Source organism: Panthera onca, chromosome A3 (assembly GCF_046562875.1).
Source record: "Panthera onca isolate mPanOnc1 chromosome A3, mPanOnc1 haplotype 2, whole genome shotgun sequence".
NCBI lineage: Eukaryota > Metazoa > Chordata > Mammalia > Carnivora > Felidae > Panthera > Panthera onca.
In genome coordinates this window covers 52,359,468-52,378,599 of record NC_138341.1, presented here as the reverse complement: position 1 = coordinate 52,378,599, position 19,132 = coordinate 52,359,468, and the positions used below count along the sequence as shown (strand labels likewise).

The 19,132-nt window shown below is 39.4% G+C and overlaps 1 protein-coding gene and 1 pseudogene across 10 annotated transcripts in view; both read left to right on the top strand.

Moving 5' to 3' along the window:
• Positions 1-19,132, top strand: part of ZNF638 (zinc finger protein 638) — a 138,269-nt gene that overhangs the window by 41,816 nt on the left and 77,321 nt on the right. Inside the window, exon 1 of one of the 10 annotated variants that reach the window (XM_060658210.2) lies at positions 9,783-9,916. The exons of 8 other annotated variants lie outside the window; for them this stretch is intronic. The gene's annotated coding sequence lies outside the window, so the exon portion shown is untranslated. Of the gene's footprint in view, positions 1-9,782; positions 9,917-19,132 lie in introns of those variants that run through there. One more of the 10 variants, XM_060658218.2, reaches the window with a different exon arrangement.
• Positions 1,881-2,578, top strand: LOC132694643 (ATP synthase F(0) complex subunit C3, mitochondrial pseudogene; annotated as a pseudogene).

Below are 19,132 nucleotides of genomic sequence, written 5' to 3'. Positions count from 1 at the left end.
GTGTAGAGCCTGCTTGGGATTCTCTCTCTCCCTCTCTCTCTGCTCCTCCCTCACCCACGTTTCTCTCTCTCTCTCTCTCTCTCTCAAAATAAATAAACCAAAAGAAAAAAAAAACTAAAGGAATTAAAAACAAAACAAAACAAATAAAATAAAAAGAAACTCCATATCCCCAGCCAAACAAACTTTTTTATCATGGGGACCATGTGCAGTTCCTGATTGTTCCTGAGTAACAGGTTTCCATTCCCTGCAAGTCCATGAAAGTCTTCAAATAAGACAATCACAGCTTACTGCAGGAGCCAAGTATCAACCCACTCTACTGAAATGACAAAGCCTACCTACGACATGTGATTGTTCATTCTGTTTCTGAGTATGACTCTCACAGGGCTCTGTGTGATGTGTGATGTCCTCTTCCCCCAGGTGGTAAGTATATGTGACAACAAATTGCTAGCAATCTCATTTTCTCAGTGTTGGGTGTCATGTGTTCAGCCATGTCAATAATCCTAGGTTGGGAATCCCACCCTTGCTAATGGGGTGACTAGGAAGAAAATAAAACAAGGTGTTCAATAACATATTTGAGCAGGCAGAAGAAAGAATCAACACACTTGAAAATATTTAATTGAGATTATCCAGTCAGAGGAGCACAAAGGAAAAAGAATGAAGAAAAATGAACAGAGCCTAAGAGATATGTAGGACACCATCACACATACCAGAGTATGTGTAATAGGAGTCCCAGAGAGAGAGAGAGAGAGAGAGAGGAGAGAGAAAAACAGGGAAGAAAGACTTTCTGAGGAAATAATATACAAAGACTTTCCAAATTTGGTGAAAGATGTGAAACTACACATCCAAAAAGTTCAATGAACTAAAAGTTCAATTTATCCTAGCAGGATAAATTCAAAGAGATCCACATACAGATATAGTATAGTCAACCTGTTGGAAGACAAAGAATCTTGAAAACAAGAGAGAATGGACTTATCTTATACAAGAGAGCCCCAGTAACAATGACAACCAATTTCTCTTTGCAAATCGTGTTGGCCAGAAGGCAATAGAATGACATATTTAAAGTGCTAAAACATGTGGTACCTGGCTGGCTCAGTCAGTAGAGCATGTGATTCTTGATCTTGGGGTTGTGCGTTTGAGCCCCATGTTGGGTATAGAGATTACTTAAAAATAAAAAAAAACTAAAAAGCCTTTTTAAAAAACATTTCTTATTTATTTTTGAAAGAAAGAGAGAGCGAGAGAGCAGGAGAGGGGCAGACAAAGAGGAGAGAGAATCCAGGGCAGGCTCTGCACTGTGAGCATAGAGCTCAACATGGGGCTCAGACTCTTGAACTGTGAGATCATGACCTGAGCCAAAATTCAAGAGTCGGCCACTTAACCGACTGACTCACCCAGGTACCCCTAAAAATAAAAAATAAAAAATAAAAAAACTTTAAAAGAATACAAAGTGCTAAAGGAAAAATGTATCAACCAAGAATTCTGTATCTGGTCAAACTATCCTTCAAAAATGAAAGAGAACCACACTCCTTTTTTTTTTTTTTTAAATTTTTTTTAACGTTTTTATTTATTTTTGAGACAGGGAGAGACAGAGCATGAACAGGAGAGGGTCAGAGAGAGGGAGACACAGAATCTGAAACAGGCTCCAGGCTCTAAGCTGTCAGCACAGAGCCCAACGCGGGGCTTGAACTCACGGACCGAGAGATCATGACCTGAGCCGAAGTCGGCCGCTTAACCGACTGAGCCACCCAGGCGCCTGGAACCACACTCCTTTGACCTCTGAAATAGCCACTGCCACCGCCTTCCAGGAAGAGAAGAAGTGGGAGAGGAACTTAAGTTGCCTGTCACCCAAGTCTTCTAGCTGTGCTGCTTGCAAAGAGTATAGTATGTTCATCTGTGCCAAGCTTGCCTGCACCTCTCCTCTAATCCAAGCTGGATCCAGAATTGCACCCAGACCAATTTCTGCATCAGTGTTATCTTGAGAGAAGAGGGCTCTACAGTATTTAATGGCAGCACAGAATGGTGTTTTAGCTAATCCAGTGGGAGTTTCACGCCAGTGCAATCAGAGAGACATTGATACTATTAGCAAATTTATTGGTACAGGTGGTGCAACAACAGGAGTAGCAGTTTCTGGTGCTGGTGTTGGAATAGTATTTGGCAGCCTTCTCATTGGTTATGCCAGAACCCCTCACTTGAATCAGCAGCTGTTCTCATATGCTCTCCTCGGACTTGCCTTGTCTGAAGCTTTTGTTTGATGGTCCTTTCTTAATTTTATTTTCCATGTATGAGAAATTACTGCTTGAAATGTTGTCCCTCATATTAATTATGGATGTAATTCTGTGTATCTTACAGTGACTCCAAAACCTATAGTGATGGTGCCACGGAAACGTCCATTACAAGTTTCCCCACTGTCTGAAAGTAGAGCATTCCTATGAAATATTTCTTAAGCCAAAATGGTATAAAGTGAAGAGTGTCCCCCACTTTCTGAAAATTGTGTTACACTGCTGTTTTTTATGAAAGATCTACATTGGTACCTGTTTTAGCTGTTTCTTCTGCCAGTTCAGATCTATTCTCGAACCCTTCTAGTGAACTTGTTATTTTAGTTATTGTACTTTTTACCTCCATAATGTCCATGTGGTTCTTTGAAAAAGTTATTCCTCCATCTTTATTGACATTCTCTATTTGCTGCAACATGTCTTACATTTTATTTACTTCTTTTAGCATGGCTCCCTCTAGTTCTTCCAATATATTTCTTTTTTTTTCAGATTTTATTTTTTATTACTTTTTAAAATGTTGATTTATCTTTGAGAAAGAGAGAGAGAGAGAGAGAGAGCAGGGGAGGGGCAGAGAGAGAGGGGGACACAGAATCTGAAGCAGGCTCCAGGCTCTGAGCTGTCAGCAGAGCCCAGCGCAGGGCTCGAAACCACAAACATGAGATCATGACTTGAGCGGAAGTTGGACACTTAACTGAGCCTCCCATGCGCATCTCTACCAATACATTTCTAATAATTATTATTAAGTCTTTGTATGTTAAATCCTATATCTGAACCTTGTCACAGGCAGTTTCTGTTGTCCTATCTTATTGTGTAGGAGTCACACGTTCTTGTTTCTTTGTATGTCTTGTAAATTTTTGTTGTTGAAAACTGGACATTTTAGGTACCATATAGCAAATCTAGATCCTGATTATCTCTCTCCTGGGACTTATTTTTCTTGTTGTTTGGTTGGTTGTTTGTCTAATAACTTAAACAAACTATTTTAGTGAAGCCTATTGCCCCTTCAATGCGCAACCTCTGTTCTTGCTCCTCAGAGAATACAGCCGTGGATAGGCACAAGTTACTCTGGGATGACAGTGTTTTAGCAGAGCTCTCTTTGACAATCTCTTTTCCTGATCTCTCTGTTAAGCTAAGCTGTCTGCTTCTGTTAGTATTTAAAATCCCTTCCCTTTTGGGCGTCTCAGCAGGCTGTTTGCATGTTCTTATGACATGGAACCTGGCTTTTCCTGCTATAAGTAATCCAAAAGAGAGAAGGGAAAGTCAGGTGGAAGGTATCCTCTTTATGACCTACCCTTAGAAGTCACATAGCATCCCTTCCACCACATTTTATTTGTTAGAAACAATATGATAAGTCTGACCTGGGCATTCAGTGAGTGCGGAATTGGGCTCTACCTTGTGAAGTGAATCATATCAAAGAACCGGTGGATATATTTAGGAATCACTTTTTTTTTTAAAGTTTATTTATTTTTGAGAGATAGAGAGCAGGGGATGGGCAGAGAGAGGGGGAGACAGAATCTGGAGTGCTGTCAGTGCAGAGCCTAACACGAGGCTCAAACTCACAAACTGCAAGATCATTACCTGAGCCAAAGTTGGACGTTCAACTGACTGAACCACCCAGGAACCCTTAGAAAGCACCTTAATAAGAAGAGGCAAACTGGGACACCTGGGTGGCTTAGTCGGTTGAGTGTCCAAGTTCGGCTCAGGTCATGTGGTTCATGGGTTTGAGCCCCACATGGGGCTTGCTGCTGTCGGTGAAGAGCACGCTTTGGATCCTCTGTCCCTGTCTCTCTGCCCCTCCCCTGCTCATGCTCTCTCTGTCTCTCAAAAGTAAACATTTAAAACACACCTTATAGTCTGGCAAAACGAGGCAAAATTCAAATATCAGTAAGGCCCAACTTTTGTTGATGTTTATGTTCTTTAGCAGGGCATGATATGGCTCTGGGGTTTCTCAGACTTTCATCATGGCTCTGTGTCTATCTCAATCATTAGATTTTGATTCTAAAGATATATGGAGCGTAGAGGTGCCCTGGTGGCTCAGTTGGTTGAGTGTCCAACTCTTGATTTTGGCTGAGGTCATGATCCCAGGGTCATCGGATTGAGCCCCATGTTGGGCTCTGTGCTGAGTATGGAGCCTGCTTAAGATTCTCTCTCTCTCTGTCTCTGTCTCTCTCTCCATCTGTACCTCTCCTCAACTCATGTGTTCTCTCTCTCTTTCTAAAATAAATATAAATAAATAAATAAATAAATAAATAAATAAATAAATAAATAAAGTAAAGACATATAGAGGGCAATTATTGCCCCAAATCCCATTTTTTACAACACTTGCACTTGAGATGAGATGGTGATGAGATTCTTTATGTCATTTAGACAAAGTCCCATGCGTGTTAACAAATCACAGGAAAAAGCTTGGGATGACTATTCTTTTTTCTAATCCTTTCAGGCATTGAGCTGTGACTGTGCTGAGCAGGCGGAAGGCGCACAGTGGCTAGAGCTGCTCAGTACTTGTATGGCCAATCAGAAAGCAGTGTGGGTAACAAAAGGGGTGGAGGATTGTGGACAAGAGCGATGGTCAGAAGAGGATGTGGAGTAAAACGACTTTTTTTCTGTCAGGAATGCTGACATTTTTAGATGGGAATGTGAATTTCTGCAAGTGGTCCAAGGTAGCTAAAAGGTATAAAAGCATGGAGTAGTGTGGATATAGTAGATTCTAAAATTAAAAAAAATCTTTTTTTCTCAGGAATGCCAAAAATATTCGTGAACATCTTTTAGTTTACAGGAGATTTCCAGATTCACATCTTATGGGCAAGCTAATCTAGTCCCTTCCCTTACCCCTTTTTATGGTAAGGAAACCAAAATCCAGTGAGGTTAGTATCAGAGCAGGGCTAGAAAGGAAACTTTTGTGATTCCTAATCCAATAAGTATTCAGTGTTCTGTATAGCCATAAGTGGCTTATCAAGATTTGCATGATCTTATCCCTTATACTTCTCTATCCTTATCTTGTCCTTCCTCTGTAACATTCCACATCAGCTGTGCTGGCCTTCTAGTTATTCCTCAAACACCCAATGTGCTCCTGTCACAGGGCCTTTGCACTTGATGTGTCCTGTTGGAAACCTCTTCTTCCAGAGATCTGAATGACTTTCCCTCACTCTTCCCTTATATCTCTGCTGTCACTTTACCAGAGAGGACTTCCCTGGTGACCATATCTAAAGCATTATCCAGCCACTGCTTTATCATTTTTCCCTTACTTGCTTTATTTCCCTTACTTTATGTTATCACATTATATATTCTTTGTTTATTATTTCTTTCCACTAAAACGCTGTGAAAGCAGGTACCTGATTTTTCTTGACTACTGTATCCTCCAGTATTTAGAGTAGTGGCACAGAGTAAGTATTCAATGTAATGAAAGTCAATTTGTCATGCCTTTGTTTGAAAGCTTCCCATCTCTTCACAGTAAAAACCAAAGGCCTTGAGATGGTCTTTGTTATGGACTGAATTGTGTCCTCCCAAATTCATATGTTGAAGTCTTAACCCCAGTATGCCTCAGAGAATATGACAGTAGTTGGAGATAGGACCTTAAAGGGTAATTACAGTTAAATGAAGTCATGAGAGTGGGCCCTAATCCAATATGACTGGTGTCCTTATAAGAAGAGGTTAGAGACACTAGAGATGTATATGCATAGAAGAAGCCCATGTGAAGACACAGAAAGAAATTGGCCAACTGCAAACCAAGGAAAGAAGCCTAAGGAGAAACCAAACTTGTCTATACCATGATCTTGGACTTCTAGCCATCAAAAATGTGTGAAAACAAATCTGTTGTTTAAGCCACCCAGCCAGTGATATTTTGGTAATGGCAACCACAGCAGACTAAAATAGCCTGGTTCCCCTTCACCTCATCTCCTGTGTCCCCTCTTACTCATGCTATTGCAACTTCTTTGGCTTTCTTGCAGTTTCTCAAGTATGCCAAGATGGCCTTCACCACAAGAATTTTTGTATTTTATGTTCACCTTTCCTAGGCTGCTCTTCCTCCCAGATTTCTCTAGTGCTTATTTATACACTTCAGTCAGTTTTCTGCTCACATGCTGCCTTCTTAGTCATGCCTTTTTTTTTTAAAGTGTATTTATTTATTTTGATAGAGAGAGAGAGAGAGAGAGAGCACTTGTGCACAAGTGGAGGAGGGGCAGAGAGAGAATCCCAAGCAGGCTCCATGCTGACAGCATGGAGCCAACATGGAGCTTGAACTCACAAGCCATGAGATCATGATGACCTGAGCCAAAATCAAGAGTTGGGTGCTTAACTGACTGAGCCACCCAGTGGCCCCATGCTTTTTTTTTTTTTTTTTTTTTTTTTTAAAGAAGTTTGTTTGCTTATTTATTTTAGAAGTAATCTCTATACCTACCCAACATGGGGCTCAAACTCATGAACCTGAGATCAATGTTGGGTGTTCTATTGACTGAGCTAGCCAGCCACCCCTGGGTCATGCTTTCTTGACCATCCTATTTAAATCACAGCTTCTGTTACTTCCTTATTCCCTCTGTCCTGATCTTCCTTGGTTTTCTCCAAAGCAAGTACCAATCTGACATACCATATATATTCTTGTTTATTGTCTGTCTCCCCCATCTAGGCTGTATATGCCATGAGGGCATGAGTTAGTGTTGCCTTCTGGTTTGTCACTGACTCTTTGGTGCCAGAAGAGTTCCTGGAACAGAGGAGGACCTCAAATAATAACCTCAGTTAATGAATGTGAAAAATGGTCCTGGAACATAGGTAGACAGATAAGTAAGACAGACTAGAAGGTCCATGAATCCATTTTATATATGGGAACTTACTCCTTTGTTGCTTGTTTTTTAAAGGGAAGAGCCATTTCAGTGAAGGGGGAAGAAAGTATCGTTTTTTAAAATATCTGGAAACTTCATGATTTAATATATTTGGAAGAAAATAAAGTTAGATCTTTACTTCATATCAGAAAAAGAATAAATGTTAGATAAAATATATCTAACTGCAAAAAATAAAATTATGAAATTGTAAACAAAAATTTAGCAAGTTTAGGAGAATTTTTGTATAATTCCTGGGTGTGTATGCTTCTGGGGAGTAGAGTGAGGTTTCTTAGACAAAAAGAATACTCAGAAGTCATAAGAGAAAAGATAGATTTGATTACATTTAAAATTTACAATGGCAAAAGATACTCAGAAAGAAAATATATACCTATTTGACAAAGGGTTAATGTTCCTTCTATACTAAGAATCACCTCCTAATACAAAAGAGACAATCAGCTCATTAGAAATATAAGCAAAGAATATTAGAAGGATTTTTTTTAAAGTTTATTTATTTTTGAGAGAGAGAGAGAGAAACAGAGCATGAACAGGGGAGGGGCAGAGAGAGAAGGAGACACAGAATCTGAAGCAGGCTCCAGGCTCTGAGCTGTCAGCACAGAGCCCAACATGGGGCTCCAGTTCACAGACCACAAGATCATGACCTGAGCTGAAGTAGGACACTTAACTGACTGAGCCATGCAGGCGCCCCGAAGGATTTTTTTTAAAGGAGGAAACTCACATGGCCGGTAGATATGAAAGGAGGTCAATAACTTCATACACACATGAACACACACACACATACACACACATTGTTACTCATTCATTTTGTAATAAATGTATACACTAATTTTTCTACTGTGTGTCAAGTATTATTATAGGCATTGGAGATAAAGCAGTGAAGAAAACAGGCAAAATATCGAACATCATGGAGCTTATGTTCTAGTGGACAGAGATAAGAAGCAATAAGAAATAAATTATATGGTATGTTAGGTGTAAGTGCTGTAGAAATAAGTAAAAAATGTAAGGGGACAACATAAAAGAAAAAGGAATTTACAAGATTATTTTGCCCAATTCTAGGGAAATGAATTTGGAAACCCAGATAAAATGGATGTTTTTCTAGGAGAATTAAATTGCCAAAATGATTGTGGGGGGGGGAGAAAGACATTATAATCAAATTATATGTCATAAAACATCTAGATATAGATATATATACATCTTTAATGTAGCAGTGTAACTATTGGGATTCTAGCCTATAAAAATAAAAATATCAGTGGGTAAGGCTGTTTATATACAGCAATGTTTATAGTATCCAAAAGATTGAAAACAACTTCAGTGTCAACAACACGTTGAATAATTGATAATGGAGCCATACTGTGAATATTATCTATTTAAGAAAGAGGATCTATATTGTTTACTTGGAGAAATGTCAGTAATCAGAAAAAGAAATAGCAGGCTAATGTGTAAGTTTTTGGCAAAAAAGAAAAAGAACATTTCCCGTTACATGCAAATAATATGTTTGTGTATGTTTGTATGAATATACAGAAATGTATGGAAGGAAACACTTCAAGACTCAATATTAGTTATTTGGAGTTGGCGTGTTGGCTTTTTTTGTTTGTTTGTTTGTTTCCTCTACCAGGATATTTAGTTTGAAATAAAAATGTGGTTAAATATAGTTTGTAAAAAAAGACTTTTCTTTCATCTTTTTCTGTGCTTATTTTATTTTTATTTATTAAAAAAATTTTAATGCTTATTTTTGAGACAGAGAGAGAGAGAGAGAGAGAGAGAGAACGCGAGCGTGCACGCGCGCCCGCGCGAGCATGGTCGCGGAGGGGCAGAGAGTGAGGGAGACCCAGAATCTGAAGCAGTCTCCAAGCTCTGAGCTGTCAGCTCAGAGCCCCACGTGGGGCTGGAACGCAGCAACCACAAGATTGTGAGCCAAAGTCGGACACTTAACCGAATGAGCCGCTTAGGCCCCTCTCTATGCTTATTTTAATGTTAATAAAAGAAACGCATCTGCTGGCTGCTAGGTAAAACTGACGCATGAGACGTAGGGCAGGTGGTGTGATTTGTGTGGTATCCTAGGTGAGACTTCTGAGTTTTACCAGATTTTGCCCAACCATTGAGCTTTTATGTTGGTGTAGTAGAGTAAGTTAAGTTACTCAAGTTCTCTCAACCCCAAGTTTTTTCATCAGTTAAATGAAGGTTAAAAATATCTAACACACAGGTAGGTTATTTTTATTGTGGAATGACACATGAAAGGATTTTTAGAGCGTTAAGCTTTCAGCTTAATAAGCTTCAAATCAGTTCTAATTTCCTGATATTTTCAGTGGCTGTGATACCCATCACATCATTGCTAGGGATGCAAAAATAGATTTAAGGCAGGAACATAAAGGCAGGAAAATCTTAACCATACAAAGCACTATGATATCCAGTGCGAAATGAATTATTACTGAAGCCAAAAATGGCCAGGGAAGACTTCACGGAGGCGAGACAACACAGATCTTAAAGGTTGCGCAAGATTTGGATGGGACAAGCACAGAGCGGTCAGAGGCAACGATACAGGGGGCGCTTGAGAACACGGTGGACTCCTGGAACGCCACACGCGAGAGCGCCCCCTTCCGGAACCAAGCTCCGCTGGCTCCTTTCTTTTGCCTCCCGGCGAGCGCGGTGCCGGCGGTACGCAGGCGCCGGGAGCAGATGAGGGCTCGCAAAGGCTCGATAGACGCGCATGCGTGCAGCTCTCTGGAGGCGGTAGCTTCTTCGGCGTCGAGACTGGAGGCTGAGTGCTAAACTGTGTGGGGCGCAAATGGGATCCGGCTGTTAGTCGGGTAGGCATAGGTAGGACCGCTGCCTTGTGGGGAATAGGGGGCTGGAAGGCGGGAGCCCATAGCGTGGGGGTCCTGAGCCTTTCCTGTGAGATCCGGGCCGACTATTGTATCTGTGTCGCAGCGGCTGCGCACAAAATGGCGGCGGGCCGGCGGCGGGGGCGGGAGGAGGTTGGGGGACCCCCGGGATGAGAAGGAAAGCTTGGCTGCCCCGCTACCGCGTCCGTTCACCTTGCTGCCCCGGAGGGCCGGGTCGGGCACCCGTGCTAGGACATTGCTTCTGGAAGAGCCGCCCGACGCCGTTGCATTGGGCCGAGGAACAAGAACAGCCCTTTGGCAGCGCCGTGGCGGCCCCTTCCCCATCGGCGTAGGGCCTGCCGAGGCCGCGCCGGGCCTGACAGCCAAAGGAAGCGGTGGTGCGGGAGCACCGACGAGGGAGTAACCTTTCCCGTCGGGCCTTGAAGAGAGGCGGTGGAGCTTGAGCTGAGCCCTGTGGCAAGCGACGTTATGCAAGGAGCGTGGAGAGAACATGTTTGTGTTTGGGGCTGGGGAAGGGGGAGTTGGGATGAAGGGAGAATGTTAGATCCAGCGGCTTTTGCTGGTTGCTGTTTCCGCCTTTCGCGGGTATGAAAGCAAAGAAAATGTCACCTCTGTGCGGGATACGGGGAACCATAAATGATTCTGATACTTATTTACAAATTTCTCAAAGGAATCGCGAATACGGATCTTTAGTTGGTTTACTTGTGTGTGATTCCTAGGCTCAGTCCCCTTCTGTTAAAGGTGGGGGGAGAATGTATACCACACAGTTGGATCCTTGAGGACGTTTTGAACAGATCTTTTGTTGTTTGAGATAATTGCGAACGAGGGAGACTTTTGTTAGTACAAAATCTTTAATTGAACTAGACAGTGACGGCTGCCTCAAGCTAATTTTTCTTAATCTTAAACATTTACTCTAGGGTGAAGTTGGGGGCGGGGAGGGTAAAACCCTATTTTAATCTGAAGGATTTCTGAAGCAAAACTTGTTATCAGGATCTGGCAACTTAAGTTGATTCAAATTCTTTTTCTAACCGGCTTTAGAATCGTGCGCGAAAAAATTTATTCGTTTTTATCCTTCATCTGTTGTAAAGGGTTGACTTAATATGTCAGGGATATTTGCTGACTCAAATTTGCAGTTAGAATTGAAAAATTGGAAAAATTAATTTATAAAAAAACGGTTAATGAAACTTATACAGAAAAATAAATGCATACTTTACATTATTCCAGCATAGCTTTAATTTTATTAGGCATTCTAGACTTTTTTAATGTTGCATTCTTTTCTTTCAATATGACAACATTTCATATACATTTTATTTTGTATCCCCATACTCTGTAATATGCACTTTTAAGTGATGTGGACTCCAGCATGTTAATACGGTAAAAATATGCTGGGCCGTTCCCTGCGTGGTTATTGGAATCTAGTTCAGAAAAAGGTAAAACATTTGGAAGAAAATCACAAAATCTCATTGGTTCCTATTAACTAGTTTCAGAATGTTTTTATTAGTGTTACATATATGTTACCTTGAATATTGGTTATATTTTAGTCTTGTAATCTCTTCTTTTTGTGTCTTGGAGAGTGTGTATAGAGGATACTCTTGTTTAAAAAAAAAAGCTTATTATAGTCGGTGATCAGTTTGTATTTCAGGGCTGTCCTAAAGATTTTTCTCTTGGGAGCTTTTCAGAGGTGATCTCTGGAAATTTTCTTTTTATGTAGTGAAAGAAAATGAGAGACAGATAATTTAGTGAAAAGAGAATAGGCTTTGGAATCAGATCTGGATTCAAATCCCTGTTTTTTTATTACTGTATGTGTAAGATTTTGGATAAATTATTTTAGTCTTACTTAACTTTTGTTTTCTTATCTGTAAAATGGTGATAATACTACTTCCTGCTTGGGATTGTTGTGAGAATTGAGTGAGATCGTTAGCTGTTACTTTATTACAAGTTTTTCAGTCTTAAGGAAGCATCTTTTGTTTGAAGATTGTTTCCTGGGGATATTCCCTTTTAGTTAAAAAGAAGCTTAAAAGAATTCAGATTAAATTGATAGAATTTTGGAGCTGAAAAATCAGCTAATCTTTGATTAAAATATTTGGTGTATCTATAAATTTTATATATGCCTCTCTTGTAACCACTTATATTGTTGATTGTTTATCTTTGTTATCTGTCCCAGTGACTGGTATGTATTCAGGACTCATGTGTTGAGTGAATGAACTCAGCTGGTACTTGCTAGAGCCTGGGTAAGATCCTGAGCCTTTGGAGTCCAAATTGTGTTCTTTCTAACATGACTTGACTTAATGTGTACCAGTCAAAGTTTGAATAAATCTGTCCAAATTCTTCATAACATGCTTTAGATACTAAGAATTAGTGCTTCCAGTATGAGTACCCAGTGACATAGTTTGGGCTGTTTGGACTGTTTTGCAAGGAAAGAGCAGCTACTGAATGTTGACATGTGGTGGTTTCGACCTCCTGCACGTTGAAAGTAATTGTTTGTGGTCAAAGCCAATAAGCCCCTGTTTGTATTCAACTTTACTTTTTTATTACTTCAACTTTGTTTACTGTAGTCTGAAATTTGTGGCTGAGAATGAGAATGGACAATAGGTATATGAAAGATACGACAGTAATGGAAAGGAAGAAGGTGAGGTGTAGAAATAAAACATAGCTATAATAATGATCAGTGAGGGTCAAGAACAAGAGTTTTGTAATGAGAAAAAAGTTCAGGGAGTACAGGAGAGTTTTAAGGTACACATGTTTTGATATTCATGATTACCTTGGGCACATATATTTTGGGTTATTTTCAACTCTTGAACTCCTTAAATATCAAAATAATTATTGTTCGAGTCTTTTAAGTTTTTACACTTTTTTTCCTACCTGATTTCCATAGTCTTCATTTTATTAAACTTTCAGCTAATATCCTTATTGTCTTGTTGTTGAGTGAATGTTGCCAACTTCATTTGAATTTCTTCCATTTGTTTAGAAAACTTTTTATTGTGGAAAATTTCAAACATGTATAAGAGTATTATGTAATGATTCACCCGTGTACCCATCTTCAATAATTGCAAGCTAATGCTCAATCATGTCTCTACCTTCCACCCTATTACTGTTTTTTTTTTTAAATTAAAAAAAAAATTTAATGTTTATTTTTGAGAGAGAGAGAGAGAGAGAGAGAGAGAGACCAACCGAGCATGAGTCAGGGAGGGGCAGAGAGAGAGGGAGACACAGGTTCCAGGCTCCGAGCCACCACCACAGAGCTTGATGTGGGGCTCAAACTCAGGAACCATGAGATCGTGACCTGAGCTGAAATCGGGCACTTAACCTACTGAACCACCCAGGCACCTCTCCACCCTATTATTTTTAAGCAAATTCCATGTCGTTCATCAGTTTATAGTTCAAAGTTTTTCTTTAAAATGCTTAGAGAAAAGCATATTTATTGCTTCTAAAGTAACAATTTCTTAATGTCGGATAGTCAGTATTCACATTTCCCCAATTATTTCATACACCATACTCGTGGTGTATATATACATATACATACACTATATACACAGTGTATAGTTTCTATTTCAACTACTATATTGAAATTTTCATAAGTTACCCAAGTCTTAATAAAAGAAACAGGGATTTACCTATTTCTTTTTTTTTGTTTTAATTTTTTTAATGTTTATTTTTGAAAGAGGGAGAGAGACAGAGCGTGACTGGGAGAAGGGCAGAGAGAGAGGGAGACATAGAATCTGAAGCAGGCACCTAGGTCTGAGCTGTCAGAGCAGAGCTGGACGTGGGGCTTGAACTCAAAGACCATGAGATCATGACCTGAGCCAAAGTCAGATCCTCAACCGACTGAGCCACCCAGGTGCCCCAAGCGATCTACCGATTTCTTAAGTAAAGCATTTCATTTGCTATCTTAACATTTTTTGAGTACCTACTGTGAGTCAGAAGGTATAATTTTGCCAGGAGGTATAAATTAATTGTCACATCACCATTCTGAAGTGGTATTGTTTTTATTCCTATTTTTCACATGATGAAACTGAGGCTTGAGTTAACCAGCTTGCTGAGGGTCACATTTTTAGCACTCAACAGGACCAGAATTAATACATTGAGTTTAAGTTTTTAAAAAACACTATGTTACATTAGTGTTAAATTTTACTTATGGGAGTTAACCAATTTTGTATGAAGTAATTCACTGGAACCCCTCCTAGCAGGGTGGATATCTTCAGATTAGTTGAAATGTCCCCAAAGATGAGATTATTATGAATTGCATAATAGGCTGACTAATAGTCAATAGGGAGTGAGCATGATGCAGAAAAAGAAAAACAAAAATGTGTTTAGGGCTGATGCTCTTTTATCGTGTTACATGTTTTGTTTTCTGCCTGTTGCCTTACTTGCTTATGGTTTTTTTTCTTCTTGGTATATGATTAAGGAGATAGTCCTTAGATAGTCTGGTGTTAGACTTAAAAGGTTGGGTCATTAACTTATTGAATGAATTAAATCTCTGACAGAAATTCCTGTCTCTCCTTACTTCCCTGTCCCTTCTTTCCCTTCTGTCGGAAGGCAGCTATGCTCACCACTATACCACCAGAGCTCTTTCCCTTCTGTTGTACACATACACACATGGTGATTTTTTTTCCTGAACTGTTTGAGAGTAAGTTGCATATGTTGTACTCCTTTACCTTAGTTTATTTCCTAAGAACAGGTTGTTTTCTTTTGCTATTGCTATTTCCTCTACTATTTCTTTTGAATTATTAGTCATAGTAATCAACCTCAATTTAACATTGATAAAATTCTTTAGTCTACCATCTTCTGATTTTGTCAGTTGGCCCAATAGTGTTCTTGATAGCAGTTTTTTTTCCCCCTCTCCAATACAGGACCGGTCTAGAATCAGATGATTGCATTTAATTGTCATGTCCTTTAGTCTTTTTTACTCTGGAACATTTCCATAGCCTTTCTTTGTATTCTGTGAAGTTGACGTCTCTGAAAAATATAGCTTGCTTGGTTTCTTTTTCTGTTCCTTTTACTTTAAAAAAAAAATTTTTTTTTTTAATGTTTATGACAGAGAGACCGAGCATGAGCGAGGGAGGGGCAGAGAGAGAGGGAGACACAGAATCCAAAGCAGGCTCCAGGCTCTGAGCTGTCGGCACAGAGCCTGACGCTGGGCTTGAACTCACCGTGAGATCATGACCTGAGCTGAAGTTGGACACTCAACCACCTGAGCCACCCAGGCACCCCTTTTTTTCTTTTTAATAGAACATTTCTCATTTTGGATTTGTCTGATGTTTCCTCTTGATTAGATTGAGATTATGTGTCCCTGGCCAGAAAAATCGCCTAAGTGATGCTGTGTCCCCATGGTATCAAATCTGGAGGTACATGATGTCCATCTGTCTGCCATGGATGATAATATTGTTTGATCATATATTTGGTCAAAATGTTTGACTCCTTCCTGCCTTGAACTAATTAATTTGTGAAGACCCATTTTAAGAATATGTAAATGTCCTACTTAGCAAAATTTCCCTCTGGATTTAACATGCGTAGGTGATTCTTGTCTGAACCAATCTTTACCAATATAGTTATAAAATGAATTTTCAAGTCAGCAGTCCCTCTACATTTGCATTGATTGGTATGGAGTTATGGATTCTTGTTTTTTTCGGTGGTTTATAATTTATTGTACAGTTTTTTTCTTGTTTTTCCTCATTTCATATTTATGTATCTTGTCTTGCACAGTGAAAGCCCTGGTTCTCAGCACTATCAAAACATTTACTTTTTTGTTTCATCCTATGATATATCTAAAGTAATTGAAGAATTACTTCACTGATGTCACTACCAAAGAAAACTCCCAAAACAAACTACTAAAAAGAGTAAGAATTTGTTTGTAGTTCTTCCCTTTCTCTTAGCTACTCTCAAACTGACGATCTATATATTTAATAGTGGGTTAATAAATTGCTTGAGTTAATTTTTATTCCACAGTGGCTTACGGTATTCATTTGAAAAATGTATTAGTTCGCTTTCAGTTTTAGATTTTTTCCCTTCTTCCATCCTTGTTTTAATTTTTTTTTTTTAATGTTGACTGTTAACATGCTTAGGCATTTGACCAAATAGTTTAGGTATGCTTAATTGAAGATTTTGGAAACCCTGTTAGACAGAGATGTACCTTTTGGCTAGTATACTTCATGAAAACGAACAGCGTAATGGCAGGGAGGGCAGGTTATGCCTCAGAACAATTGCATCTGGGTAGTGAATGTCTTCGATATTGTATTTACCTCTTGGTCCTGCTGGCCTCTGTTATATGGGCTTTATTTTGTTTCAGTGCTTGTGCTTTCTCACTAAGGCAGTAATATATGCATTTGAGTTAAAAAAAATGTTTATTCATTTATTTTGAGAGAGGGAGAGAGAAAGAGCACGTGCAGGGGAGGGGAAGAGAGAGGGAGGGAGAGAGAGAAAATCACAGGCAGGCACTGCGCTCAGTCTCATAACTGTGAGATCATGACCTGAGCTGAAATCAAGAGCTGGATGCTTAGCCCAATGAGTCACCCAGGTGCCCGTAGTAGCATTTGTTTTTTGGGTTTTTTTAAAATTTTTTTTTTTAACGTTTATTTATTTTTGAGACAGAGAGAGAGCATGAATGGGGGAGGGTCAGAGAGAGAGGAAGACACAGAATCTGAAACAGGCTCCTGGCTCTGAGCGGTCAGCACAGAGCCCGACGCGGGGCTCGAACTCACAGACCGTGAGGTCATGACCTGAGCCGAAGTCGGATGCTTAACCGACTGAGCCACCCAGGCACCCCCGTAGTAGCATTTGAAATTTATCAACATCCACTACTTTACTCATTTCTTGTTTTGTTTTGTTTTGTTTTGTTTTGTTTGTTTGTTTGTTTATTTATTTATTTATTTATTTATTTATGGGGAGAGGGGCAGAGGGAGAGAGAATCTTAAGCAGGCTCCACACTCCACACAGAGCCTGATGCAGAGTTCCATCCCACCACTCTAGGATCATGATCTGAGCTGAAATCAACAGTCAGACTCTCAATTGACTGAGCCACCCCGGTGCCCCTCATTCTAGTTCTAAAAACAATTCCAGGAAAGATTTCTTGATTCCAGCTTGGATCAGGAGGTTTCTCTTGGGCTAATGAATTACATTTGTTGATGCTAGCTAGCAAGGTAAGCAGGCCCACCAATGCACATGTCAGGGAGGCATCATTTACTGTGAATGCAGTGTTGTCTTCACCCATTTATGTATGCAGTGCTTCAAAAAGTGTATCTAATTATATTCATCCTGTTTAGCAAAAAGTCGTTTTCCTGGAAATAGTAACTATTGAATCATTGCTATATGAGGTGATTAATACTTGGTTCTTGTGGTGATCTGTTCCTAGCATTGTATGTTAGCAAGTTGAGCTTCCATTTTTTTTCAAATATGGAATCATGAGGTTTATCACTCCTTTCAAGTGGCAGTGAAGTTTGTGATGCCCTCCATGATACCAAATAATGTTTCTAATTGTCTACTCATTCTGTTTCTTTGACAGTTTCCTTGAGGTACCTCATTGTGGCATTTTAATTTCGAGGGGTACTCTCTATTCACACTTGTGGCACCTTTGGAGTTATGACTTGCATATCTTTTGTGAGACAGGAAGGGACAGAAAATGGTAGAAAAGAGGCTGAGTGGATCCGTATGTATGCCAGAAGAGATTAGCTGATTGACATTTAAACTGAGGAAAGCATAGAATGACACGTACTCCCTGTTGTGTTAACTGACCAGTGTAATACCTGTATTCTCAGGTGTGAAAGTGGATTTATATGTTGTGAGACCATCACTCTAACAAAATAATACCAAATGAGGTGTGTGGGTATATATATCTAGAAAAATAATGGTAGTTTATATAACCTTTATGTAAAGATTATAGAATACTAAAACGAACAAAAAGAGATTGTAGAAAACTTTTTTCTGAATGTAATGAGGGTGATTTTTCTTTATTGGGGGGTGATAATGAACACTTACTACTTTTGTATAGTTAGAAAAAGCAAAGCTATAAAATTTACATTTTACATGGAAAGATACTGAGAGGAATTATAGGTTCTAGTTATGATCTTGCAACTTAGTTCTGAGGCTTTACTTAATCTGTAAAAACTGGTATCCCCTTACTCACAGGGTTTTTGTGAGGCTCCAGTGAGATAATGAATATTAAAAGCATTTTGTAAACTGAAGTAGTATAAAGTTCAAGTTTGGGGTTTGATGTGCATTTTTCATTATGAGTCTAGTGTAATCATTATGATGTGGCTAATTTTTTTTTAAACGTTTATTTATTTTAAGAGGCGCAGAGAGAAGGGGAGAGAGAGAATCCCAAGCAGGCTCTGCAGTATCAGCCCAGAGCCAGATGTGGAGCTCAATTTCATGAACCTTGATATCATGACCTGAGCCAAAATCAAAAGTCAGACTCTTAACCAGCCACCCAGGTGCCCCCTGACTAATTTTTGATGATGCTTTTAGATTTCTGGATTTCTGATTTCTTTACCAGTATCCATAAAGAAAATAAAGGATTCCCTTTCTTATGAAAGATTACATTAGAATAATATGTAGTTCTTGATTGTCCTTGGTAATGGACATCTCAGACCTTATGGGATCTAGTGGCAATATCTTTTTAATCCATCAAGCCATTTCTTCATGCCTGCCTCAAGAACTCAGTTCCTATTAAATGTTTCTTTTCTTTTTTTTTTTTAATATGAAATTTATTGTCAAATTGGTTTCCATACAACATCCAGTGCTCATCCCAACAGGTGCCCTCCTCAGTGTCCATCACCCACCCTCCCCCCCACCCCCCCATCAACCCTCAGTTTGTTCTCAGTTTTTAAGGGTGTCTTATGTTTTGGCTCCCTCCCTCTCTAACCTTTTTTTTTCTTCCCCTCCCCCGTGGTCTTCTGTTAAGTTTCTCAGGATCCACATAAGAGTGAAAACATGGTATCTGTGTTTCTCTGTATGACGTATTTCACTTAGCATAACACTCTCCAGTTCCATCCATGTTGCTACAACAGGCAATATTTCATTCTTTCTCATTGCCACGTAGTATTCCATTGTGTATATAAACCACAGTTTCTTTATCCATTCATCAGTTGATGGACATTTAGGCTCAAATGTTTCTAAAAGAATTTTTATGTTTGACATTTAGTTGAATATTTGTTGTGTCAGAGTGGCGGGTTTCAGTTCTTAAAAGGGCATAGAA